General features: G+C 42.7%; 1 protein-coding gene and 1 long non-coding RNA gene across 4 annotated transcripts in view; one reads left to right on the top strand and one right to left on the bottom strand.

Annotated features, from left to right (window-relative positions):
- Positions 1-11,246, top strand: part of LOC117508507 — a 39,135-nt gene extending 27,889 nt beyond the window's left edge. The window contains exon 5 of the long non-coding RNA XR_004560110.1: positions 11,236-11,246. This is a non-coding gene — a long non-coding RNA (uncharacterized LOC117508507). The remainder of the gene's footprint in view (positions 1-11,235) is intronic.
- The window catches only part of schip1 (schwannomin interacting protein 1), a 1,140,784-nt gene that overhangs the window by 845,077 nt on the left and 268,421 nt on the right, over positions 1-27,286 (bottom strand). The gene's annotated exons all lie outside the window — the stretch shown is intronic.

The following is a 27,286-nucleotide window of genomic DNA, read 5'->3' as shown; positions in this document are numbered from 1 at the left end:
ACATTGCAAGGATTTTCTTCAGAAAACTGCTGCGTATAAATAGCAGTTCTGGGACACGTTTCTGCCACTGATCTGTATAAAACTGTTTTATACAGATCAGTGGTTTCTGCACTGCAATATTCCATGTTTTGCCTGAAGCCTCATTTCTACTGGACAGCGCAAAGCTATGTCACAGTGCAGAGCAGCGAAAGTTGGATTGGGTCGAACTTTGACCATGGCAACTTGACGACAACTGGCAATGCGCGCTCCTTGCGAAGCATTGCTTTTTGCATGGTTTTATGGAAATGTCTCATTGAAAATAATGCTTTTTAGATGATTCATGATGCCTCTGCTGTGGCTAATGACTCTGGTGTGAAAGTGCCATAACTTCGGCTGCTACCTCGGTTAGCTCTTTACACTAGTTACGCGCATGCTCTACGCCTGTTGTTTTTTTGTGGAAGCATTAAAGCATCACATACAGGCCTGACATATACAGTGGGGTAAAAAAAGTATTTAGTCAGTCCATGATTGTGCATGTTCTCTGACTTAGAAAGATGAGAGAGGTCTGTAATTTTCAACATAGGTACACTTCAACGATGAGAGACAAAATGAGAAAAAAAAAAAAATCCAGGAAATCACATTGTAGGATTTCTAAAGAATTTATTTGTAAATTATGGTGGAAAATAAGTATTTGGTCACCCACAAACAAGCAATATTTCTGGCTCTCACAGACCTGTAACTTCTTCTTTAAGAAGCTCTTCTGTCCTCCACCTGTTACCTGTATTAATGGCATCTGTTTGAACTCGCTATTTGTATAAAAGACACCTGTCCACAGCCTCAAACAGATTCCAAACTCAACCATGGCCGAGACCAAACAGCTGTCGAAAGACACAGGAAGAAAATTGTAGATGAGCACCAGTCTGGGAAGAGAGAATCTACAATAGTCATGCAGGTTGGTGTGAATAAATTCACTGTGGGAGCAATTGTAAGAAAATGGAAGACATACAAGACCATTGATAATCTCCCTCCATCTGGGGATCCACGCAAGATCTCATCCCATGGGGTCAAAATGATCATGAGAATGGTGAACAGAAATCCCAGAACTACATGGAGGGACCTGATGAATGACCTGCAGAGAGCTGGGACCAAAGTAACAAAGGCTACACACTACGCAGAGAGGGACTCAAATCCTGCAGTGCCAGGTGTGTCCCCCTGCTTAAGCCAGTACGTGTCCAGGCCCATGTGAAGTTTGCCAGAGCGCATATGGATGATCCAGAAGAGGATTAGGAGAATATCATGTGGTCAGCTGAAACCAAAATGGAACTTTTTGGTAAAAACTCAACTCGTTGTGTTTGGAGGAAGAAGAATGCTGAGTTGCATTCCAAGAACACCATACCTACTGTGAAGCATGGGGGTGGAAACATCATGCTTTGGGGCTGTTTTTCTGCAAAGGGGACGGACGACCTGATCTGTGTTAAGGGAAAGAATGAATGTGGCCGTGTATGGTGAGATTTTAAGCCAAAACCTCCTTCCATCAGTGACAGCACTGAAAATGCAACTTGCTGGGTCTTCCAGCATGACAATGATACCAACACACCGCTCAGGCAACGAAGGAGTGCTCCGTAAAAAGCATTTCAAGTTCCTGGAGTGGCCAAGCCAGTTTCTAGACCTCAACACCATAGACAATTTGTTGAGAGAGTTGAAAGTCCGTGTGCCCAGCGACAGCCCCAAAACATCACTGCTCTAGAGGAGATCTGTATGGAGGAATGGGCCAAATACCAGGTACATTGTGTGCAAACCCTGGTGAAGACTTACAAGAACCGTTTGACCTCTGTCATTGCCAACAAAGATTATGTTACAAAGTATTGAGTTGAATTTTGTTATTGACCAAATACTTATTTTCCACCATAATTTACAAATAAATTCTTTAAAAATCCTACAATGTTATTTCCTGGATTTCTTTTTCCCATTTTGTCTCTCACAGTTGAAGTTGTACCTATGATGAAAATTACAGCCCTTTCTCATCTTTCTAAGGGAAAGATGTAGGAGAACTTGCACAATCATGGACTGACTTTAAAAACTTGTTTTTACCCCACTATATCCTCCAATATTTCAGTGGTTTTGTGTGAATGAGATATTTCTTGAAATGTACCATGTTTACAGAACACTTTTTGAAAATGGCCAAGAAAAACACATCATATAGGAAAAGTTCCAGTTTGGTGTGGACAAGGGCAATAGACAGGGTTTGTTTGCTGGATTTCCTTCATTGTGATTGCTATTTTCCTAATACTTCAGTTTGAAAACTGTAATTATTTTTCTGTATGAAACCTGTGTATCCAGCAAATTTATCACTTAAATTTTCAGTGATAGGCATGTCATTTACGGAATAACCTTTCTCCAGGTTGAAACTGGGGTTGCGTCAGGAAGGGCATCCGGCGTAAAGCTTGTGCCAATTACCAATGCAGATCTGGCTGTATCTGCTGTGGCGACACGAGCAAAACCGGGAGCAGCCGAATGAACAACAACATTTAGGGAATAACCCCTGTTGTGTCCCGATGATTTGAGGACATTCATGCATCGCCGGTAAAACTCACTTGCGACAGTATAACAGCATGAACAGCAAGTCAACAGACACAAGCATGTTATTCCCATTGTAATCCATTCCATCATTTGCACAGTTTATTTTCACTCCAACAGCAGTCAGGCATGGAGTATCCATGAAAGGTGAAAATCCATCAAATCCATCAAATGTGAAACGGTAATATTCTGTGTCAGAATCCACATTAATACTTTCGTAATGGTAGCTTAAATTCACCCATTTGGACGTCACTGCAGTCTCCAAGACCACAAAAACACATGTGAACTGTATGGACATACTCCAGTCCTCCTCCAGGATCCTTGTGAGAGTGAAGTGCTGGTTGGTTGTTCTACAACCAGATGGAAACCACATTGTTCCTCTTTAATCAGAGGTTCGACTATCGGCCAAGACCCTCCTTTCCAGCACCCTGGACTAGACATTCCCACGGAGGCTGAGTAGTGTGATGCCCCTATATTAGCACATACTCCCTGTCCCCCTTTTTTTAAATATGGAGACCACCACCCCCAGTTTGCCACTCCTTAGCCACTTTCCTACACAATGCAGTGTTGACGGGACGTCTCATACAAGACAATCCCTCCACACCCAGAGCCTTCAGCATTTCTCTGTGGATCTCAACTGCCAGGGCCTTGTCACTGCGGAGCTGTTTGACTACCTCTTTGACTTCCACCAGTGAAATTGATGAAAATCCCCCATCAGCTTACAGCTCTGCCCCTACTATAGAGGGTGCGCCAGTCTGATGCAGGACTTCCTCAAAGTATTCCTTCCAGTGCCGGATTAAATCCTCAGTTGAGTTCAACAGAGTCCCATCCTTACTGTAGACAGCTTCGATGGTTCCCCATTTTCGTTCCGAAGGTGCCTCACGGTCCGCCAGAAGCACTTTGGTGCCGACCGAATGTCCTTCTCCATGGTTACCCTGAACTCCTCCCACAGCCGCTGCTTTGCATCCCCACAACAAAGGCTGTCGCTCTTCAGGCCTGTCAGTACCTTGCAACTGCCACCAGAGTCTTCAGAGATAACATATCTCAGAAGGACTCCTTCTTCAGTCGGACAACTTCCCAGACCACTGATGTCCACCACGGTGTTCGAGGGTTACCGCCCCTTGGTGCACCTAAGACCTTCAGGCCACAGCTCCCTGCTGGGTTTATGCAGTCTACAATGAAATTCATGCCAACGTATGGTGAAATATCAATTATTTTTTATTTGCATTTTCAGTGTCACCCCAACTTTTTCTGATTTGAGGTTGTATATGTGCCATTGTGTTTATGTATATATGTATGTACAGGGCAAACAAAAGGAATTTTTTTTTTGTTTACCAAATTACAAACCTTCCAAGAGCAATTTTATTATTCAAAATACGTATGTCAATTTAATCTGGTGCAGATACCTTCAGATTGGATTCAAGCCAATTGTGGAAGATGCCACACACACACACCTTTCACACACTGTTCAGTTCATCACTTCACCAATCAATAAATACAGAGGAAGAAAATTGTTTATTATCAAATGTGGATTTTTTTCCCCAGAAATTTTCTGCACATCAAGGAGTGAAGTTTTATCACTGCAGAGAGAAAATTACAAACTGCTGCAGAGGGGCCGCCTGCTGTTTCCAAGCTCCCCACACTAGAGACCGGGGCACTCACTTCTCTGATCCCCCTTCAGCTATTTCATAACTGGAAGAGTACTCATTCCAAACACAATACAGGAGTAGTTTTTTCACCTCTGTCAGACCGACTTGTTGGAGGGGCTGAGAATCAGCCATGGACAAAATGATGTAACACATGAGAAAAATCCACGGTCAAAATTTTGCCTTTTTAGAAAAAAGAAAAAAAAAAAAAAAAAATATATATATATATATATATATAGGTGATATTTACAATTGCTGCTTTTAATTGTTATTGCCTTTTTGTTTGATCAAAAGCTACACCTGCTGTTGCTATTAAATGTTATGAAGCCAACTTTTCTATTAGTTATAGTACCTTTGACGTTGGGTGATCTTAAAAGGTCAATCTAAAGGTAAAAACCTGGAGCCAATATGGATTAAAGATAAGACTTTATTGATCTCACAGTGGAAAAATTCACGTTACTTCAGGTCTTAAAAAAAGACACACAAAATGGGTGCGAGTGGAGGAAAATGTGCATCTAACAGTGTGTGCAAGGGATAGGCAATAATAATGATACTTGTAATAATACAATAAGATAAGAGAATGAGGTAGAAATAGAATATATATATATATATATACACACACACACACAATATATAAACATGATTGGAACTGAAAAAAGATAGGAGCAACTTATTTACAATATGTGAAGTGGAATTTAAATGTGATAAGGTGACATTAGTGCTGGGATTTGTTAACGAGTTGTTATTGCACATGATTTGTGGACATATGTTGGAATGGCGGTCTCACAGTAAAATCACCAGTGCTAATTTAACACTAAATTAGCATGAGCCCAACATCTGTATGGAAGAATATCAGACCTTGGTCTTTACAGTATGGACTGAACACAGCGAGGTTCATACAAAAAGACTGAGGTCTGAAATTCCCGTACAGACCGAGGTTAATAATTAGTTTATTATATGGATGTTGGGAGCTGTGTTTTCATCTTGTTGGTCTTCATTTTGCATGTCCACTTTGAGCTCGTTTGCTGTTAATTCCTCTAGTTCAAACTTGTTAGTGTAATAAAATTTGCTTGGAGAATGCTCCTCTTCATCGCTCATAGTTTCTTTGTTCCCTTTTTGCTTTGTTTTATTTTACACCGTGAAAATTATAAACAGAGTCGCAAATCTGATATGCGAGCTGGACCGATTGTCACGGTAATGGTCTGATGTGGGAAAATATCAGAACGCAAATCAGCCAATCAGAGCCCACATACTGTCATAGCCATATAATAAATTAGAGTACACTGCATCACAAAGAATTCAATTAATTTCCATGAAACTGTGCCAAACATTTTATGCATGTGTTGCCCTCTCTGAGTGCCCATTCTCAACCCAGACTCGGGCCCATTGGTAGAGTGCCCCAAGAGTAAACATTGCCTCTTTTTACAGTGAGATCAATGAGTACAACATGTTTATGCAAAGTGACTGAAGACACTTGCACAAGATGTTGACAGTATTGCACATAGCTCTGAGTAACTGAAAACTCTGATTGTTATGTATTCAACCTGCAGAAGGGGGAGGAGTTATACAGTCTGATTACCACAGGTAGGAAGGACCTCCTGTGGTGCACCTCGGTGCTCTCAATCTTTGGGCTGGAAGGTGCTCTGACAGGACATCAGTGTGGCATGCAGGGGGTGGGAGGTGTTGTCATGGATGGTGAGCAGTTTTCTCAACATCATCCTCTCTGACACCTCCATCACAGACTCCCATTCAACCCCAGGACAGAGTCAACCCTCCTCATGAACATGTTGATGTTCAGCTGCCTTCAGCCTGCTGCTCAGCACACGACAGCGTAGAAGAAGATGATGCTGGAGACCACTGAGTGATAAAACATCTGTAACAGGAGTTTGTTTTCACCAATATGCGAACCTGGGTTCAATTCTGATTTATGCTACCTGTCTGTGCCCCTAAACAAGATACTTCATGTGCATTGTCAGTCCACCCAGCTGTGAGTGGGTAATGACCTTGGCTGAGTTGTCGGGTCTCGTCCTCCTCACACTACTGATTCAAGGGATAAGCACCAACACCAATGAGCCTCAGGGCTCATACACGGCATACTTGTCAACTCTGAGTGTACATTTTATCTGACACATGCAGCAGAAGCTTATTACTTTGTGCATTTTTCAATTGCAGGAGTTAGAAACAAAGGACTTACTGTACATCAGCATGTATATCAGCAACCACTTGTACAGATGCATTGCTGTTTAATATTCCTCCTTTCTTTGCCTTTCCTGTCTCCCATCACATGTCATTTGTTTATCTATTCCACCTGCCTGCACTTGGAGCAAGAACTAGACCTGAATTAAATATTTCACTGTTGTTATGACATATGATCAGATCACATCCTGACACGGAGTGCACGCACGTCTTCATGAGTGCATTTATTGCCCGGAGCACCAAATATGATGAGAGATTACGAGTTAAGTTATATGCCTGTATCCTACGGACTCAGAATGGGAGCAAAGCTGTGATTGGCCAAGCTAAGAATAGCACGTGACTCACTTTAATAATGGGATTGTTTCTGCACTCCAACCTTATAGCCACACTGTAAAGAGATTGATCACGACAGGACCAGAGGTAGGACGTGCACATGCACACAGGTGCATGCACATTCACCCACTGAATGGCATACTACCGCTGCAGGGTGTAGAGGTGAAGAATAAAGAAGAGAGAACACATATTGGAGGATATATGGAAAACAGAGACAAAGACGTTGAAGGACAGGCAGACTCCTGCTGGCTGGAGGTAAATAACTTTTCCTTTCACCAAAGATCAACTCCAGAGGCGGAAATGAAGCCCAAACCTCCATACATCTACTTCTAAAACATCCAATTATTTTCTCTTTTCCTCACATCCTCGTTCCACTTTCAGAAATTCACTCATTTTGCAAAACTTTTTGACACTCCGTCCTTTTCCCATCACTGTAGAAAAATCATGACATTTTCAGTAGCTCCGACCTTCATTTCAGCATTATTCTGCCCTTCGGGGTTTAGAGGAACAGAACAACACAGTAAATGCACATTAAAAAACACAACATTGCACTGTGTAAGGTACAAACGACATGAGAGATATTCCTTCCACATGCAGATGAATATATCAACACTGTTCTTTGGCCTGCCTCAGTGAGCGACAAATGGAAATGTAAACACAAACACATTTCCTATTTCTAGGACCAGTGTCTTAAATTCCCTCTCTCCACTTCTGGTGCACGGCCTTCACCCACAGCCAATCATGTGGAAAATGAAAACTATTTAAATATTCTTGGTAGCTCAGGGAGAGTTGTGTGCTCTGAGCATCTTTCCACCTGCCGTATTTCGGCCCCATGCTGAGCTACAGCAGGAGCCAAGTTCTCTCAGCTCATCGCAGATGGATAATGAAGTCCAAATTAGACCCAAGAGTGTTGTGAAAATTTTTGCCATTTGTTGATTATTTCTGTTACCCACATTTTTGTTATGTTGTATTTCTTGTCTCAAATATTCTTTAAAATTTTAATATAATAATTGGAATTAAGTGAGTTTAGGATATGGATGAATGAATTAATGAAATAACCTTACCCAAGGTTCCAGATGATTTCAGTGTCTTTCCAGCATTAACTAATTCTTCAACCACCTTGACTTCAATCAATCAATCAATCAATTTTTTTATATAGCGCCAAATCACAACAAACAGTTGCCCCAAGGCGCTTTATATTGTAAGGCAAGGCCATACAATAATTATGTAAAACCCCAACGGTCAAAACGACCCCTGTGAGCAAGCACTTGGCTACAGTGGGAAGGAAAAACTCCCTTTTAACAGGAAGAAACCTCCAGCAGAACCAGGCTCAGGGAGGGGCAGTCTTCTGCTGGGACTGGTTGGGGCTGAGGGAGAGAACCAAGAAAAAGACATGCTGTGGAGGGGAGCAGAGATCAATCACTAATGATTAAATGCAGAGTGGTGCATACAGAGCAAAAAGAGAAAGAAACAGTGCATCATGGGAACCCCCCAGCAGTCTACGTCTATAGCAGCATAACTAAGGGATGGTTCAGGGTCACCTGATCCAGCCCTAACTATAAGCTTTAGCAAAAAGGAAAGTTTTAAGCCTAATCTTAAAAGTAGAGAGGGTGTCTGTCTCCCTGATCTGAATTGGGAGCTGGTTCCACAGGAGAGGAGCCTGAAAGCTGAAGGCTCTGCCTCCCATTCTACTCTTACAAACCCTAGGAACTACAAGTAAGCCTGCAGTCTGAGAGCGAAGCGCTCTATTGGGGTGATATGGTACTACGAGGTCCCTAAGATAAGACGGGACCTGATTATTCAAAACCTTATAAGTAAGAAGAAGAATTTTAAATTCTATTCTAGAATTAACAGGAAGCCAATGAAGAGAGGCCAATATGGGTGAGATATGCTCTCTCCTTCTAGTCCCCGTCAGTACTCTAGCTGCAGCATTTTGAATTAACTGAAGGCTTTTTAGGGAACTTTTAGGACAACCTGATAATAATGAATTACAATAGTCCAGCCTAGAGGAAATAAATGCATGAATTAGTTTTTCAGCATCACTCTGAGACAAGACCTTTCTGATTTTAGAGATATTGCGTAAATGCAAAAAAGCAGTCCTACATATTTGTTTAATATGCGCTTTGAATGACATATCCTGATCAAAAATGACTCCAAGATTTCTCACAGTATTACTAGAGGTCAGGGTAATGCCATCCAGAGTAAGGATCTGGTTAGACACCATGTTTCTAAGATTTGTGGGGCCAAGTACAATAACTTCAGTTTTATCTGAGTTTAAAAGCAGGAAATTAGAGGTCATCCATGTCTTTATGTCTGTAAGACAATCCTGCAGTTTAGCTAATTGGTGTGTGTCCTCTGGCTTCATGGATAGATAAAGCTGGGTATCATCTGCGTAACAATGAAAATTTAAGCAATACCGTCTAATAATACTGCCTAAGGGAAGCATGTATAAAGTAAATAAAATTGGTCCTAGCACAGAACCTTGTGGAACTCCATAATTAACTTTAGTCTGTGAAGAAGATTCCCCATTTACATGAACAAATTGTAATCTATTAGACAAATATGATTCAAACCACCGCAGCGCAGTGCCTTTAATACCTATGGCATGCTCTAATCTCTGTAATAAAATTTTATGGTCAACAGTATCAAAAGCAGCACTGAGGTCTAACAGAACAAGCACAGAGATGAGTCCAGAGACTTCATCACACAATGTTAATTCCATAGGTCTCATACAGTTTTTTTTTTTAGCTCCAGCAGAATTCTATGCAACAAACAATGATTTAATATCTCATGTAGTCCTTGAGATATAGATCCCTACCCTACACCCAGCACAATGCAGCATGTGCTGCAATCATGTGCCACGAGGGGCTGAGACACTGCAGGTTTTCCTTGCTACCAATAACCTCAGCAGGTGATTTCATTGACAATCAGGTGTTTATTTTCAGGGGAGAAGCTCATCACCAACCCACCAGCTGAGGTGATTGGTTGCAAGGAAAACCTGCAGTGTCTTGGCCCTTGTTGCCCACCCCTGTATTAGGTCATGGAAAACTCCACTGAATTTTTGGAGGTGATCTGGATCCAGATTAGATTTGGGATCAGAAAGATTGTGGAACACCATGCAAAATCAGGATCCAGATGCGATATCAAGATCAGGAAGAGGGATGTTCTTTTTTATTTATCTGTCTGTCTCTCTGTTAGCAGGATTACATCAAAACTACCGCATGGATGTTGATGAAATTATGAAGTTGGGACGTTGTGTAAAATGTAAATAAAAACAGAATACAATGATTTTCAAATCCTCTTCAACCTATATGCAATTGAATGCACCACAAAGACTAGATATTTCATGTTCATACTACTAAACTTTATTTTTGTGCAAATATTTGCTCATTTTGAAATGGATGCCGACAACACGTTTCAAAAAAGCTGGAACAGTGGTATGTTTACCACTGTGTTACCTCACATTTCCTTCTAACAACACTCAATAAGCATTTGGGAACTGAGAACACTAATTGTTGAAGCTTGGTAGGTGGAATTCTCTCTCATTCTTGCTTGATGTACGACTTCAGTTGTTCAACAGTCCGGGGTCTCCGTTGTCGTATTTTGCGCTTCATAATGCGCCACACATTTTCAATGGGCAACAGGTCTGGACTGCAGGCAGACCAGTCTAGTACCTGCACTCTTTTACTACGAAATCACGCTGTTGTAACACGTGCAGAATGTGGCTTGGCATTGTCTTGCTGAAATAAGCAGGGATGTTCCTGAAAAAGACGTTGCTTGGATGGCAGCATATGTTGCTCCAAAACCTGGATGTATCTTTCAGCATCGATGGTGCCATCACAGATGTGTAAGTTACCCATGCCATGGGCAACTTACACAACAATCTGGATGGTCCGGAGGACCATCTTTTGTCCGGAGGACATGACGTCCATGAATTCCAAAAACAATTTGAAATGTGGACTCATCAGACTACAGCACACTTTTCCACTTTGTGTCTGTCCATTTCAATTGAGCTGGGGTCCAGAGAAAGTGGCAGCGTTTCTGGATGTTGTTGATGTATGGCTTTCGCTTTGCATGGTAGAGTTTTAACTTGCACTTGTAGATGTAGCAACGAACTGTGTTAACTAACAATGGTTTTCTGGAGTGTTCCTGAGCCCACACTGTAAGATCCTTTACACAATGATTTCGGTTTTTAATACAGTGCTGCCTGAGGGATCGAAGGTCACTGGCGTTCAGTGCTGGTTTTCAGCCTTGCCGCTTACGTGTAGAACGTTCTCCAGATTCTCTGAATCTTCTGTTTATATTATGGACTGTAGATGATGGAATCCCTAAATTCCTTGCAATTGAACATTGAGAAACGTTGTTCTGTGGTGATCCTCGCCCCATCTTTGCTATTGAACAGCTGAGCCTTTTGGGGATGCTCCTTTTATACCCAATTATGACACTCACCTGTTTCTAATTAACCTGTTCACCTGTGGAATGTTCCAAACAGGTGTTCTTTGAGCATTCATCAACTTTCCCAGTCTTTTGTTGCCCCTGTCCCAGCTTTTTGAAATGTGTTGCAGGCATCCATTTCAAAATGCGCAAATATTTGCACAAAAACAAAAGAAAGTCTATCAGTTTGAACATTAAATGTCTTGTCTTTGTGGTGTATTCAATTGAATATAGGTTGAAGAGGATTTGTAAATCATTGTATTTTGTTGTGACTTACATTTCACACAATGTCCCAACTTCATTGGAATTGGGGTTGTAGGATGTGATCACATGTAAAAAAAAAAAAAAAAAAAATGGATACAGAGAGGAATTGTTACCTCATAAGAAAAATGTGTTGGCATCAATTAATCGTCTCTGGCCCCCTCCTCTTTTGGGGTAAAGATAAGGCATTTAGCAGGCTAATGTTGTTGAAAAGGTTGCTGGTGCAGTACTGCAGACAGCAAGGCTTTAGTTTCATTGATAACCAGCCTTCCTTTTAGTGTTAGGCATCTTACATATACAACCCCTGGCAATAATTATGGAATCACCGGCCTCGGAGGATGTTCATTCAGTTTTTAATTTTGTAGAAAAAAGCAGATCACAGACATGACACAAAACTAAAGTAATTTCAAATGGCAACTTTCTGGCTTTAAGAAACACTATAGGAAATCAAGAAAAAAAAGATTGTGGCAGTCAGTAACAGTTACTTTTTTAGACCAAGCAGAGGAAAAAAATATGGACTCACTCAATTCTGAGGAATAAATTATGGAATCACCCTGTAAATTTTCATCCCCAAAACTAACACCTGCATCAAATCACATCTGCTTGTTAGTCTGCATCTAAAAAGGAGTGATCACACCTTGGAGAGCTATTGCACCAAATGGACTGACATGAATCATGGCTCCAACATGAGAGATGTCAATTGAAACAAAGGAGAGGATTATCAAACTCTTAAAAGAGGGTAATCATCACGCAATGTTGCAAAAGATGTTGGTTGTTCACAGTCAGCTGTGTCTAAACTCTGGACCAAATACAAACAACATGGGAAGGTTGTTAAAGGCAAACATACTGGTAGACCAAGGAAGACATCAAAGCGTCAAGACAGAAAACTTAAAGCAATATGTCTTAAAAATCGAAAATGCACAACAAAACAAATGAGGAACGAATGGGAGGAAACTGGAGTCAATGTCTGTGACCGAACTGTAAGAAACCGCCTAAAGGAAATGGGATTTACATACATAAAAGCTAAACGAAAGCCATCATTAACACCTAAACAGAAAAAAACAAGGTTACAATGGGCTAAAGAAAAGCAATCGTGGACTGTGGATGACTGGATGAAAGTCATATTCAGTGATGAATCTCGAATCTGCATTGGGCAAGGTGATGATGCTGGAACTTTTGTTTGGTGCCGTTCCAATGAGATTTATAAAGATGACTGCCTGAAGAGAACATGTAAATTTCCACAGTCATTGATGATATGGGGCTGCATGTCAGGTAAAGGCACTGGGGAGATGGCTGTCATTACATCATCAATAAATGCACAAGTTTACGTTGATATTTTGGACACTTTTCTGATGTTTGGGGATGATGAAATCATTTTTCAAGATGATAATGCATCTTGCCATAGAGCAAAAACTGTGAAAACATTCATTGCAAAAAGACACATAGGGTCAATGTCATGACATAGGGTCAATGTCAACGAGCAGATGTGATTTGATGCAGGTGTTAGTTTTGGGGATGGAAATTTACAGGGTGATTCCATAATTTATTCCTCAAAATTGAGTGAGTCCATATATTTTCGCTCTGCTTGGTGTAAAAAAGTAACCGTTACTGACTGCCACAATCTTTTTTTCTTGATTTCTTATAGTGTTTCTTAAAGCCAGAAAGTTGCCATTTGAAATGACTTTAGTTTTGTGTCATGTCTGAGATCTGCTTTTTTTCTACAAAATTAAACAACAGAATGAACATCCTCCGAGGCCGGTGATTCCATAATTTTTGCCAGGGGTTGTATTACTCTGGAACCACCTCCAAACCCAACAGTCAAAATGTCAACCCCAGTGAGGTCCTTTGTTTGAGTCTCATTAGCATAAGATCACTGTCCTCAAAATCACTGTTGATAAATGATCTAACTATGGAACACCGCTTGGATAAGATTGGGTTATGTGAAACCTGGCTGAAACCTGCTGTTGTCCTCCCCTTAAATGAAGCCTAATCACCGGAATATACATTTAGTCACGTCCAGTGGTGGGCACACTTCCGATAATCCAATAACAGATAATTATTTAAGATAATGTTTTCATTATCGGTTTATCTTTTTAGATAAATTTAAAAACCATCATCGGACCAATTATCTTCCGATGAATTACCGTCCGATAACTTTTAGACCGATAACGTACTAAGCTAAGCTGAACAGTGAAAAACATTTTTAAAACTGTTAAAGCTGTTGAGACCTACCTGTTAAAAGCTTCCTAATAGGCATGTTGTTCTATCCTCTGCAATCAGAAACCACTCTATAGGCTGTAAGCAAAGGAGAACTGGTGACCAAAAAAAAAAAAGTCATTTCTTTTAACACCATACTAATATAATCGCAATGTCACCAAGTCATGCAGAGGCATACATGTTTAACTTATGGTTCAAATTTTAACCACTCATTTTAGACAAGTTATTTAAAATTACTGTCATGTCTGAAGTTTATAAAATGAAAATATCAGATATATGTTTTCGTTTTAAAGTAATGTGCTAATTTTTAAGGTTTTGTGAGCACATGCTGTGCCAGGCAGCAATGCATTATGGGTAGCATAAGGTAATCTCAGACATTCACGACAGGACAAATGCATTTCAGACACTCTGTTCAGGGTCCACAGATAGCAGCATTAAACTCTAGTGCCTAAAACTCTCGTGAATATATTCTCTGGGTTTATAGATGTTAGTGTATTTGCGTTTGTTAAATTCCACGCATCTTAAATGTAGCAGACACAGATTATCTGGAATTTTGTTTGATATTTTTTCAAGGCCGCTACTGCCATCTACTGGCCAGGAGTGTTCATGGCAGTATTAAACGTCTGGGTACATGGCTGCTCTCAAAGTGTTGGTATTGTCCATTGTCCAGGCGCTTTTTGTGTGCATATATGTTAACTTTGTATTCTAAAACTACGGTTAGAAGTAATTCCGAACTACGGTTAGAAGTAATTCCGACTCCTTATCGGTCCACACGAACGAGGTTGGTGCCATGTTTTTAGTTTTTGTGGAAGTGACGACAAGAGAATAAGGCTCCTGACTGGATAAAATTTTAATCAGTACCGCCACCCAAAGGTTTGACAGACTGATTACAACACATTTATACGGTTCGATGTGGATGGATTTTTTTTTTAAACGACGTAGTGTGGATGAAGTTTTTTCCCCAAACTGAAAGGGTAAGATATTCGGTTTTACAAATACCCGACAAAGCGTGTACATGGCCTTATGTCTGTGAAAGGCACTATATAAATAAATTTACTTACTTACTTACTAATATTGAGTGCACATTTTACAACATCATAAAAGTTTTAAAACATGCAATTGCGATGACACTTCCAGGGCTCCGTAAAAATGCCTGTTTTTACAAATAAAAATGGAATATTTTACAAAAGCACATTTATCTTTAAACCAACACACGACACACGTCACATTAATGTGTTGGTTTACATAATGGATTACTGAACCAATCACTGTTTAGCACTTTTACCCAGAATGCTTTGCGGTCTGTGTTTGTTACAAAACCTCAGAATTAGTGCCTTATTCAACATTAAAAGATATATGTTATATTTTAACTTTGTACAAATGACAGAATTGACATTAATGGAGTTATTCTATCAGTATTTTCAAAAAACCATAAGTTAGTATGACTTTATTTTTCCAGACTTCTGCCTGACCGGAGTGTTGAAATTGATAGGGAGCTGGCCTTATGGCTGTTCTTGATGTGCCTCTGTGGTGGGATTGTTGTTGTAAACAAGAGCTTCCAACAGGAGTACAATGTTGAAAGAAAAATGATTATGATTAGTAAAGAGTTGATTACGTGGGTGCTCAGGATTTGTCTGTGCTGCTTCCTGCAGGACGCAGCATGGTCAAACATTCATTGCTTATTCTTCTGGTCTTTTACCGCTTTTGAACGCTTTTTTAACACGACCGCTTTTGAAAGCATCAAAAGCGGTCATGTTAAAAATCAAGTTCAGCTCTTTAGTAACTGCAAATGTCCCATAGACAACACCGGAATTTATTGGTTATCAATTATCTGTAACTTCTGATACATTTTTGGGTGGTTTATCGGTTTATCTTTATTAAAGATAACTTTTCAGTTATCTGTTATCGAAGTTAATTTTTTGGTTGTCTGGTCACATCCCTCTTGATACAAAGCAAGGTTCAGGTGTTGCATTAATTCAGAAATATGGGTTTAACTTCCTGGCTCTTGGTGTTATACAATATAATTGGTTTGAACATTGGACTATCTGCTCTGCCCAGAATACTACATATTGCCAAGGTCAAAAGAATAAAATTCAATCACGTTACTTTGTCACCATAGGTAGGCCCACGGGCCCATATTCAGAATTCTTAGATGGATTTGGTGAATTTGTCTCTAATTTGGCAATCCATACCAATGCTAATGTGATTGTTGGTGACTTCAACAGTCTTCTGACCCCATCTGCAAATCATTCATGGGCATTATAGATGTATTAGGATTCCAGCAATGTTTTCAGGGTTCGACTGACATTAATGCAAATATCCTGGATTTGCATTAATTTGTGGTATTAATGTCTTAAATATTGACATCTCTTGCTCTGACTATTGCGTCAGCGGTTTCAGATCACTCACATATTAAGTTTACAGTCTTGTTGCCTGGTTCACTGGGATTTATCATCAACTCCTCAACTACAATTGAACTTGGAGCCAGACTGCCTGATAGCATCACTTCCGAAACATGACCATTCAGTATTCCGGAACATGACCATTCAAGCCTTTTGGACAGCTTAAACTCAGTGCTCACAGCCACAATGGACAGGTTTTAATATAGCCTTTACCTAAGTTAAAACCATGCACTCCTAAAACACACTTGCCTTGCTTCAGTGATCACTTATGCAGCCTTATGAATAAGTCTAGATCAAAAATGTCACCGTTCAAAAACGTTTTGCACCTTACGTGACATGATGCCAGACTATAAGCATGCACTATTGGCTACATAATGGGCCTACTACTCTGATTTGATCAACAACACAAGTAGAATTCAAAGTTCTTGTTTGACACAGTGGCAACACTTATTCAAGGACGACCACCTGTAAGTCGCTCTCAATTTACTGCTCAAGATTTCTTAGATTACTTTGAAAAGGAAATAGATGACATTTGGCTAAATATATCCCAGCATGTCTTTGTCCCACCACTACACCCAGTTATTAATGTGGGTGCGATCCCGATACATCACCTAAATTGACCAAATTTGACATTAACTACGTTTACATGCCGTTAATATTCGGGTTAAGGTCAATATTCCGGTTTCTGAATCATTAGGAATAACCTGTTTACATGCTTAAGCAGACAGAGTTACTCCTGTATACATGGTCACTGGTATCATTTGGAATATCTCCATCTAAACAACGACGCACATCTACCACCGGTGCTTGATTTGGTCTGGCATTCGTGCAAATCCTGCTTCGTGTAAAACCCCTCACTACACACCTTTCTCAAACAGGCATTAACATTTTTGTCACTTTTCTCTCCTGCGGGCTGCCTCCACATCAAAACAGCGACCGTAGTCTCTGGACCTGTTGCCAGATTTGGTGCAACGCCGCACAGCAGAGAGGGGGGCAGTGTGAGTGGCCAGCTGCGGTGTTTACCGAGCCCCCAGACACGGTAAGCGCATTGGAGGCAGTGACAGCAATTGCGGTGATATGCCGACTAGTGCCGCAACCGACCCACCTGATAAGGACGCAAAACACAATGCGCTGTTTACATCTGCTTCTGTGGTGTCCAGTGGGTTGCGCGCTGCATACAAGTAGTTGCCGTACTCAAAAGACCAAGATTCCTTGCGGATAGGACATGCGCAGAACACAAAGTAATGTTCCTTTCTATGGGGATATCCTGATGCATGTTTATATGACCTGATATTCGGGTTAGAAAAGGAGTAACCCAGGGGTCTTATTCGGGTTTTTAAAAAACCGGAATATGAGCATACTTGGGGTTTTGCGGGTGTTTACATGGCCGTGCGCAACCGGGTTATTGCTAATATTCCGGTTATGAAAGGGTTATTGGTTGCATGTAAACGTAGTCATTGATATCATTGAGTGTGCTGATGATACTTGTAACTTCTGCTAAATGCACAATCTGCTTATTTGATCCTGCTTATTTGAAACTGTTTAAGGACCTGTTGCCCACTTTTGGGCCTACTGTACTGGAAATTATTATTAATCTGTAACTAACCTCGGGATCTGTTCCTAAATGTTTTAAATCTGCAGTGATTAAACCAAGACTTAAGAAACCTAATCTTGACCCTAAAGAAAAATTATAGGCTATCATTTTGTTCTAAAATCCTTGAAAAAGTGGTTTCACAGCAGCTTGTGGACCACCTTACTGAGAATAATCTCTTTGAGCCACTGCAGTCTCCATTTAGAATACACTGATCCACAGACACAGCTCTGATCAAAGTGGAAGGCAATCTTCTGTTTGCAATGAATTCGGACACTACAGTTCTGTTGCTGGTACATATTAGTGCTGCATTTGATATGGTGAATAATCATATTCCACTTGACAGGCTGGAGAATTATTTTGGGATTACTGGGAATGTTCTTTGATTGTTTGACATCCTACCTAACCAGTTGCTCTCACTGTGTCCTGTACCTCTAACCTTGTTGCCATGCAATACAGAGTTCTACAGGGGTCTGTCTTAGGCCCTCTGCTTTTCTCCCTTTATACAGTACCCCTTGGATACATACTGTGGTGTTATGGGATTAGATTAGATTAGATTAGATTAGATTAGATTAGATTAGATTTATTGGTCCCCATAGGGAAATTTGTCTTCGACTGTACAATACATTGTACATAACAAGACAGACAAAGCAATAAATGCAATAGCACATCACAGGACAGACAGCAACAATATCACAGTAGCACAGCACAAGATAGACAACACAGACATCTACAATAACACTGGTAACAACAGTAACAAGCAGCAATACAATGGCAGACAAACTGGTCAGTGAGGCTTGCTGTTAAGGGCCGCTATAGCTGCAGGGATCAGGCTCCTCCCAAGGCGAGCCCTCCTAAACTTAATTACTTTTCATTGTTATGCTATGCCGATGACACTCAGTTGTACATGCTGATAATTGCTAGTAATTTCATACACTTAAAGACTTTAGAGAATTGCCTTGCGTCAGTGAAAAGACCGAAATGATATGCCTTGGTCCAGCAAAAAAACATCAGTTTGACCAGCTAATGCTTAACTAGGCTTGTGCATTATACATTACACTGACAAAGTGAGGAATCTTGGGGTGATATTTGATCCCATGCTGTCCTTTGACCTACACATCAGAAATATCACAAGGACTGCTTTCTTCCACCTTCAAAACATAGTGAAGATTTGTCCCATCCTGATCATGCATTTGTCTGTTCTTGACTGGACTACTGCAATGTTCTATTCTCTGGTTTACCACAGTCCAGCATTAGGGTTCTCCAATTGGTTCAAAATGATGCTGCCAGAGTTTTGACAAGAAGCAGATAGTTTGACCACATTAGACCGATTCTGGCCTCCATTCACTGAGTTCCTGTCTCAGGGGAGATGATGGTCTAGTGGTTAAAGCATTTGGCTTGAAACCAAAGGATCCTCAGTTCAAATCCCAGCCTGATCAGAAAATCACTAAGGGCCCTTGGACAAGGTCCTTAATCCCCTAGTTGCTCCCGCTGTGTAGTGGGCACCTTGCATCGCAGCAGCCTCACATCGGGGTGAATGTGAGGCATTGATGTGTAAAGTGCTTTGAGCATCTGATGCAGATGGAAAAGGGCTATATAAATGCAGTCCATTTACTCTGTGAGGTCTGATTTTAAGGTTCTGTTACTAACCTCTAAAATTATTCATGGACTAGCACTTCCCAACTTAGCTGACGTAATAAAACCCTACGTGTTGGCCCAGGCTCCGCGTTCTCAGGATGCGGGACTATTTTGTGTCCCTTGGGTGAATAAAAGTCTGCAGACCACAAAGCCTTCTCTTCTCATGCCCCTATTTTATGGAATGATCTCCCTGCAGAGATAAAACAGTCAGATTCTGTAGAGATTGACAATGCATCTATTCTCCCTCCCTTATGCCTAGCATACTGACATAGTATAGAACTATGCTTCCTATCCCTTTAACTCATCTTATTCAAAATGGAACAGGTTTCAGCCTCACTTCATCTAAATTCTGGGTCTGTTAGTGAAGCTTAGGGCTTGTTGCCAGCGATCACCTTCGTATTCTCTCTGGTTCCCTGTCGATTCACTGTTGGTGAACTCATACCTTAGGTGCAGTTATTTCCGGCTGACTGCTTCTGCTCTTTTTCTCTCTGTCTGTGGCACTGAAGACACCGTGCAAGGCTGATGGCATGCATACCACAGAGTGCTGAACTGACCACAAGATACCTTGGTTGAAGCTGACGCAACAGCTCGGGGACCATCTTGCTGAGGGTGACCTCTCTGAGCTACTATAGTCTGCTTTTGGAATGCAGTCTTCCATGAGGACAGCTTCTGGTCTGGTGCACAGACTCGGTGATGGATAGCCCTGTACCCCAGGGCGCTGGATTTATCTCATGATGCCCTGCCAATGACTGCATGCTTGCCTCAATAATGGACTTTATTATTTATTTTTATGCTGTTTTGGCTTTTCTCTTTCTTCAGCTTGGTAAGCACTTTATAAAAACCTTGTAACTGTTAGAATGGCCTAAGCAGCAGGTCACCCCTCTGAGTCTGGTCTGCTTGAGGTTTCTTCTTCAGCATCATCAGAGGAAGTTTTTTCTTAAGATTTAGGTGTGTGCTTGTTCAAGGGGTTTGGTAAAGTTAGACCTTATTTGTGTGAAGTGCTTTGAAGCAGCTTTGTTGTAATTTGGCACAGTATAAATACAATCATTTAAATTGAAGTGCTTTCAGAAATGTCCCAACTGGGCTTCCGCAAGGGTTCAAATTACACAGTGACTTTCATGGAAGCCATGTTTTCCAGTGAACTGCACAACTTTCCAATGCGCAAACAATAACAAGGATAACCCATTTATTACTACTGCAAGCAGTAAATATCAACATTTTATATAGGCACAATAATGACAACTTAAGAATCATGCAATATGTACATTTAACAACTTAATTAGGAAGCAAAATACAAAATCCAAGGCCCACCTTTCTCCTCAAACACACACCTTAAATAAGAACAAGAACACATAACTTTCATAATAAAAAAACTGAGCATTATTTAACTAATCAGAGCAGAATAAAACTGCCTGTGGCTCATAGCTCCCTCTGCCTCCCCTTTCCCTTATTTCCTGATGTTTCATTTCTGTCTGTGGATTGCAACAGGGAAAAAAAGAAGAAAAAAGGAAAATTGAATTAGGGACGAAAGTTCAATTTACAACCACAAAAAGTGAGCAGGCTAAACATCCAAGCGGCCTTGGGTCATGAGGCACACAAAGAATGCTGTCAGTGACGCTGTAACAATAGCTGTGGTACTACATCAGCCTCATTATGGATCAGCTGCATCTTAGTTGGGAAACATACTCATGTCACAGAATCATAAAAAAAAAAAAAAAAAAACGCCAATGGTAAATCCGACTCAGCAGTGATCATACTGGCCTGGGGGTCTTCTGCCTTTGCTGTTCTGCTTTCTGTAACTCACGATGTTGCGGGTCAGTGGCTGCCTTTAATCCACGAAGAAACAAAAGACAAAGGGTCAAATTGCTCCAGGGGAGGAGGGGTATAAGTCCATGAACAGTAATGTAGTTTGTTGCGATACTTGTCGTCAGTAACATGCCTATTTCACAGGGCACTGTTCTATTACAATCCCCTGCGATCCAGAAGAAGTGCATAAAACGGGATGAAATGGCTTACTCCGGCATACCTCCTATCACACTGGCTTATAAAGTGCATACCTGGCAACTTGGTCAAAAATTAAAGTTGCGTTTGGCTGCTGTTCTCATCCAGAACCACAACAAATGCTGTTTTTGCTTCAAATTCTTACCCAGATGGAGCACAATCAAACAAGTATCAAGCTGTGCTCACTAGGACTACCCTGTTTAAAAGATGTTTGAACATGAGACTACGAACACCCAGAACTGACTGCAAATGATGGCAAATCGGTGTGAAATTTTTGAACAGCTCAAAAATTTCACACCGATTTCAAAACTGGTGTCAATGATTGCCGTAATAAAAGATTATTAATGGACTGTGAGGTCTGTACAGAGAAATATCAGTCTGACGTGCTGTCAGTGCAACCTGAGCGAAGCGAGGTCCGTGAGGAAAACACAGAGGTTTGATATCCCCATACAGACCGAGCAAGTGAGGTTAATAATTTGTTTATTATAAGGCTATTATATATAAACATGGAAACTGACAGTATCGCTCAACTACTCAGCAATATCAGCAGAAAGGGGCTGGATGCCAGACTGCCACAAAAAAGTGTCATTACTCCTTAACACAGGGGTGGGCAATTAATTTTTACACGGGGCCACATAGGGAGCCTGAATTATGTCCGAGGGCCACACCATCGATAACAAATTTTACAAAAAATTACCTATTTAATAGCTTTTATAGGTAATTTTTATTATTGTAATAATACGAGGTCTATTAGAAAAGTATCCGACCTTATTTTTTTTTCAAAAACCATATGGATTTGAATCACACGTGATTGCATCAGACAAGCTTGAACCCTCGTGCGCATGCGTGAGTTTTTCCACGCCTGTCGGTTGTGTCATTCGCCTGTGAGCAGGGTTTGAGTGAGGAGTGGTCCAGCCCCCTCGTCGTTGTTTCATTGCCAGGAAATGGCGGAATGATTTGGGCTTTTTTTTTCCATCAGAATTTTTTCAGAAACTGTTAGAGACTGGCAGCTGGAAACCATTAGAAAAATTTATCTGGCTTTCGGTGAAAATTTTACGGGTTTGGTAGAGAATAAGGAGTGTTACTGTTGCTTTAAGGATGGCCCCCAGCGGCTGTGGGGCGCGCCACGCACCGAAGCCGCCATCGACAGGCTGAACGACCATTTCATTTCTAAACGGATGGTTGTCTGGATCCGTGACCATCGTGTGCCATTTCTCTGGTTATCACAAGAGCTGGACATCAACCATTTTCCAGCAGATTTCACTTTCAACAAGAGATTTTGTCATGGAAAGCCGAGCGGAGGCTTCGCGCATCACGACGGATTCGCTACTGAAGCGAGACAAAACCACCTCCATTTTGGTCTCACAGGACGGCTTTGAGATGGCGTTCAGACAGCTGTCGGTGGTTTTTCCATCGAGTGATTATCCGAGAAATTGTGGATGTGCCTGGACATGCCAGAACATGTCCTGTGAGGCTTCATCACGGCGTTGCTGTGCGCCATGCGGCACCGCCGCGACGCGCGAAGCCTCCGCTCCTCTTTCCATGACAAAAACTCATGTAACAATGGAATGTGCCATTCATTTCCAAACTGGACGCTGTGTTTTATCCAGGACATCATCTGACTAGCACAGGAATTGTGAAAAGATGTGGACATCAGCACTTTTTCGACACATTGAGACAGACGTGGGGAGGAATTCCGCGCATTGTGGCGGTGCCGCATGGCGCAAAGCAACGCCGTGATGAAGCCTCACAGGACATGTTCTGGCATGTCCAGGCACATCCACAATTTCTCGGATAATCACTCGATGGAAAAACCACCGACAGCTGTTATATGGCTGGGGGGGCCTGGCTGCCGGTTTGTTTGTCTTTTTGTTTTCCTCCCAGGTGGCGTGCATTTGGGACTGAGTGGCTGTGTTGCTGAGGCTGTCAGGACCTCACCCTGATCACCTGCGACTCGTCAGGACTCACAGCTGAGGTGCATCTGGCTGGATTGGAGCATGTTGGCATTTAAGACTGGAGTGCACAGTGTGTATTTGCCAGAGACTCGACCTTGTGACCAGACGGGTGAGATCGTCGTCTCGGGAGCCATCTCATCAGCAGCGGATGCTGAGAAACGTCCAGGTTTGATGCACAGTCTGTGAAAGAGGAGGGGGTGAGGTCTCACGCTCGTCAGCACACTTCCTGAGGTACGTTAGATTTTGTGACTAACAGTTATACAGTCAGTAAATGTGGTGTCCCTCACACCTTATTGTATTGAGCTGTTTGTTAGTCATGTATCAGCTTCCACTGCGGTGGAGTTTTGTGAACTGGATGTTCCATGCCTGCAGGTTGGAAGCTGATCAGCAATCAAGCCAGGAAGTGTTTGCTGTTTGTACACCTTTAAGTGTTCTGTGTGTAGAGTGTGGACTCACATAATGGTTCCTTCTTTCACAGACTCGGTTGTTGCGGCCACCTGGGGGGTGTCGGCGGGGTCCTTGGGTCCGAAACAGCTTCTGGCTCCGGACCGTTAGCGCTGCTGGGAGCGCACCACGCCAGACCGCACCTTTTTGTATTATCACTGTTATGTATTAAATTCAGTTAGCCTTTGTACCGTGCTCTGCTTATTTCATACTGGGTCCTTCAAACGCTGGTCGGTTCTCCGAGCTGCGTCCGACACATAACAGTAGTCTCTGGCCAAACATCACGGACCCAGCGGTAGCAGAGACGGTAACGCGCCGGGAAGGCGGCAGCAGACGTTCAGTGGTTATCCGGATCAGTTGCGGGGCTCTTCGCCCGGAAGGTGCGTGTTTGAAACCCATTACTGGATACTAATTTGTGCTCTCTTGCAGCCGTGTTCCTGTGTTGTGCCTTATCCGTGGGTCGTGGTGGAGTGTGACTGGCGACGGCTTTGCGTCACACTCCGACCGGATAAGAGGTGTAAACGGGAGCTGCAAGAGTGCGTTTGTAATGGGTTCACGCGCACGGCGGAGCTCTGTTAGCACGGGTCGCTGGGCTTCCTGTGTTACAGTCATAGCCCCGTTTCCCCGGAGAAAGGTAACTACTGCGTCTGTTGTATCAGCTCCGGCGTTATTTAGTTGAGCACATTTTGGTTGTGTGTTGCACTCAGCTGCGCACACAAAAGCAGCTCGTTTGTTTTTTTCTGTCGCCCAAGGGGTTTTTTCATTTTTAGCACTCTGGTTCCCCCTTGTGGTGACTGAATCACGTTACCGTCAAGCTCTTGAGTAGGAACAGGTGTGTTCCATTTGGTTGAGCTTGACGGTATAACTCACTGATTTGTTTTGTGTTAGTTCATTTTGTGTGGGTGTTTTTTGAGTTGGTTTTTGTGTGGGCTTTTCTTTTTTGTTGTCCACTATTTGTCTGGGGGTGTGACCCTGTAGCCTTTGCAAAAAACAAAAAAAAAAAACACAAAGAGAACAGGGACCCAAACAACTGTGTGTTGGTCTGTTTTTTTTTTTCCTTTGTTTCTTTTTGTTTCACATCCCCAGGGTTGGATGGTACGGTCCCCTGGGGGGTGATGGGGTGGTCTTTGGGTTGTTTTTTCTCTTTGTTTTTTGTTATGCCCTCTCTTCTCCTCTGACTCCAGCCGGGTGTGCCGTAGTGTCGGCATTGCTGGAGGGGTGCAGTTAGGTTGTGCTGGGCGTTTCCCAGGTGGCCTCTGCACCCGGGAGGGGAGGGGGGGGGTTTGGGGTTTTTTTTGTTTTCCCTCCCCCAGTTTCCGCCCTCAGGGTTTGACTGTGGTGTCCTCTGGGGGGGAACGGGCGTTGGGTCCATCTAGCCGTGGACGGCCGGGGCTGGGTCCATTAGTCATGCAGGGAGGCGTCTCCTGGGGTTGACGAGTGGTCCTCTGGGGGGCGCTGGTGGTCCCCGTGGGTGACGTTGGATCCCAGAGGGACCTCGGCCGTGGTTATTACTCCTGGAGCTGGCGGGTGGCCCTCTGGGGGGTGTTGGTCCCTACGTGTCGTTTGGGGGGGAGGAGGGGGGGGTATTTTGGCATTTGTTTGTGAGCTTAAATTTGGATTGTTTTTCTTTTCTCCCCTTCCCTGGGGTTTGATGGAACGGTCCTCTGGGGGGGGGGGGTGTTTTAGTGTTTTTGTTTGTGGGCTTGGGTTAGGTTGTTTTTCCTTTCTCCCCTTCCCTGGGGTTTGATGGGACGGTCCCCTGGGGCGGGGGGGATGTTTTGGTTGTTTTGTTTTCTGACTAATCACACATGTTTGGTTAAAGGCTGACCGCACAGGTGTAGGAACTCCTGGCCACACCTGTGCTGAGACTGTCAAACAAGGGCAAAGATGCAGCCAGTTCAACCAGTCTGTTGGAGGATGAACGCAGACGCGGTTTCCAGCCATGGTCCCTGGAGGGGGGTGTTTCTCCTGGGCCAGGTGTGTGTGGTCGCCGGGAGGCTTCCCGTGAGGGTGGGGTACTGTTATATGGCTGGGGGGGCCTGGCTGCCGGTTTGTTTGTCTTTTTGTTTTCCTCCCAGGTGGCGTGCATTTGGGACTGAGTGGCTGTGTTGCTGAGGCTGTCAGGACCTCACCCTGATCACCTGCGACTCGTCAGGACTCACAGCTGAGGTGCATCTGGCTGGATTGGAGCATGTTGGCATTTAAGACTGGAGTGCACAGTGTGTATTTGCCAGAGACTCGACCTTGTGACCAGACGGGTGAGATCGTCGTCTCGGGAGCCATCTCATCAGCAGCGGATGCTGAGAAACGTCCAGGTTTGATGCACAGTCTGTGAAAGAGGAGGGGGTGAGGTCTCACGCTCGTCAGCACACTTCCTGAGGTACGTTAGATTTTGTGACTAACAGTTATACAGTCAGTAAATGTGGTGTCCCTCACACCTTATTGTATTGAGCTGTTTGTTAGTCATGTATCAGCTTCCACTGCGGTGGAGTTTTGTGAACTGGATGTTCCATGCCTGCAGGTTGGAAGCTGATCAGCAATCAAGCCAGGAAGTGTTTGCTGTTTGTACACCTTTAAGTGTTCTGTGTGTAGAGTGTGGACTCACATAATGGTTCCTTCTTTCACAGACTCGGTTGTTGCGGCCACCTGGGGGGTGTCGGCGGGGTCCTTGGGTCCGAAACAGCTTCTGGCTCCGGACCGTTAGCGCTGCTGGGAGCGCACCACGCCAGACCGCACCTTTTTGTATTATCACTGTTATGTATTAAATTCAGTTAGCCTTTGTACCGTGCTCTGCTTATTTCATACTGGGTCCTTCAAACGCTGGTCGGTTCTCCGAGCTGCGTCCGACACATAACAGACAGCTGTCTGAACGCCATCTCAAAGCCGTCCTGTGAGACCAAAATGGAGGTGGTTTTGTCTCGCTCCTGTAGCGAATCCATCGTGATGCGCGAAGCCTCTGCTCGGCTTTCCATGACAAAATCTCTTGTTAAAAGTGAAATCTGCCGGAAAATGGTTGATGTCCAGCTCTTGTGATAACCAGAGAAATGGCACACGATGGTAATGGATCCAGACAACCATCTGTTAGAAATGAAATGGTCGTTCAGCCTGTTGATGGCGGCTTCGGAGCGCGGCGCGCCCCACAGTCGCTGGGGGCTGTCCTTAAAGCGGCAGTAACACTCCTTATTCTCTACCAAGCCCGTAACATTTTCACCGAAAGCCAGATAAATTTTTCTAATGGTTTCCAGCTGCCAGTCTCTAACAGTTTCTGAAAAAATTCTGATGGAAAAAAAGCCCAAATCATTCCGCCATTTCCTGGCAATGACGAGGGGGCTGGACCACTCCTCACTCAAAGCCTGCTCACAGGCGAATGACACAACTGACAGGAGTGGAAAAACTCACGCATGCGCACGAGGGTTCAAGCTTGTCTGATGCAATCACACGTGATTCAAATCCATATGGTTTTTGAAAAAAATAATAAGGTCGGATACTTTTCTAATAGACCTCGTATGTAAATATTTAAATATACCTAAATAAACCTCTCTAATGATTTGCAACACACAAGCTTGACATTTTTAATATATGTAATAATAATCACAGACCTCATGAGGGCCG

Source organism: Thalassophryne amazonica, chromosome 4 (genome assembly GCF_902500255.1).
Source record: "Thalassophryne amazonica chromosome 4, fThaAma1.1, whole genome shotgun sequence".
NCBI classification, from domain to species: Eukaryota; Metazoa; Chordata; class Actinopteri; order Batrachoidiformes; family Batrachoididae; genus Thalassophryne; species Thalassophryne amazonica.
Note: the sequence above shows the minus strand (reverse complement) of the source record. Positions and strands in the feature narration are given on the sequence as shown.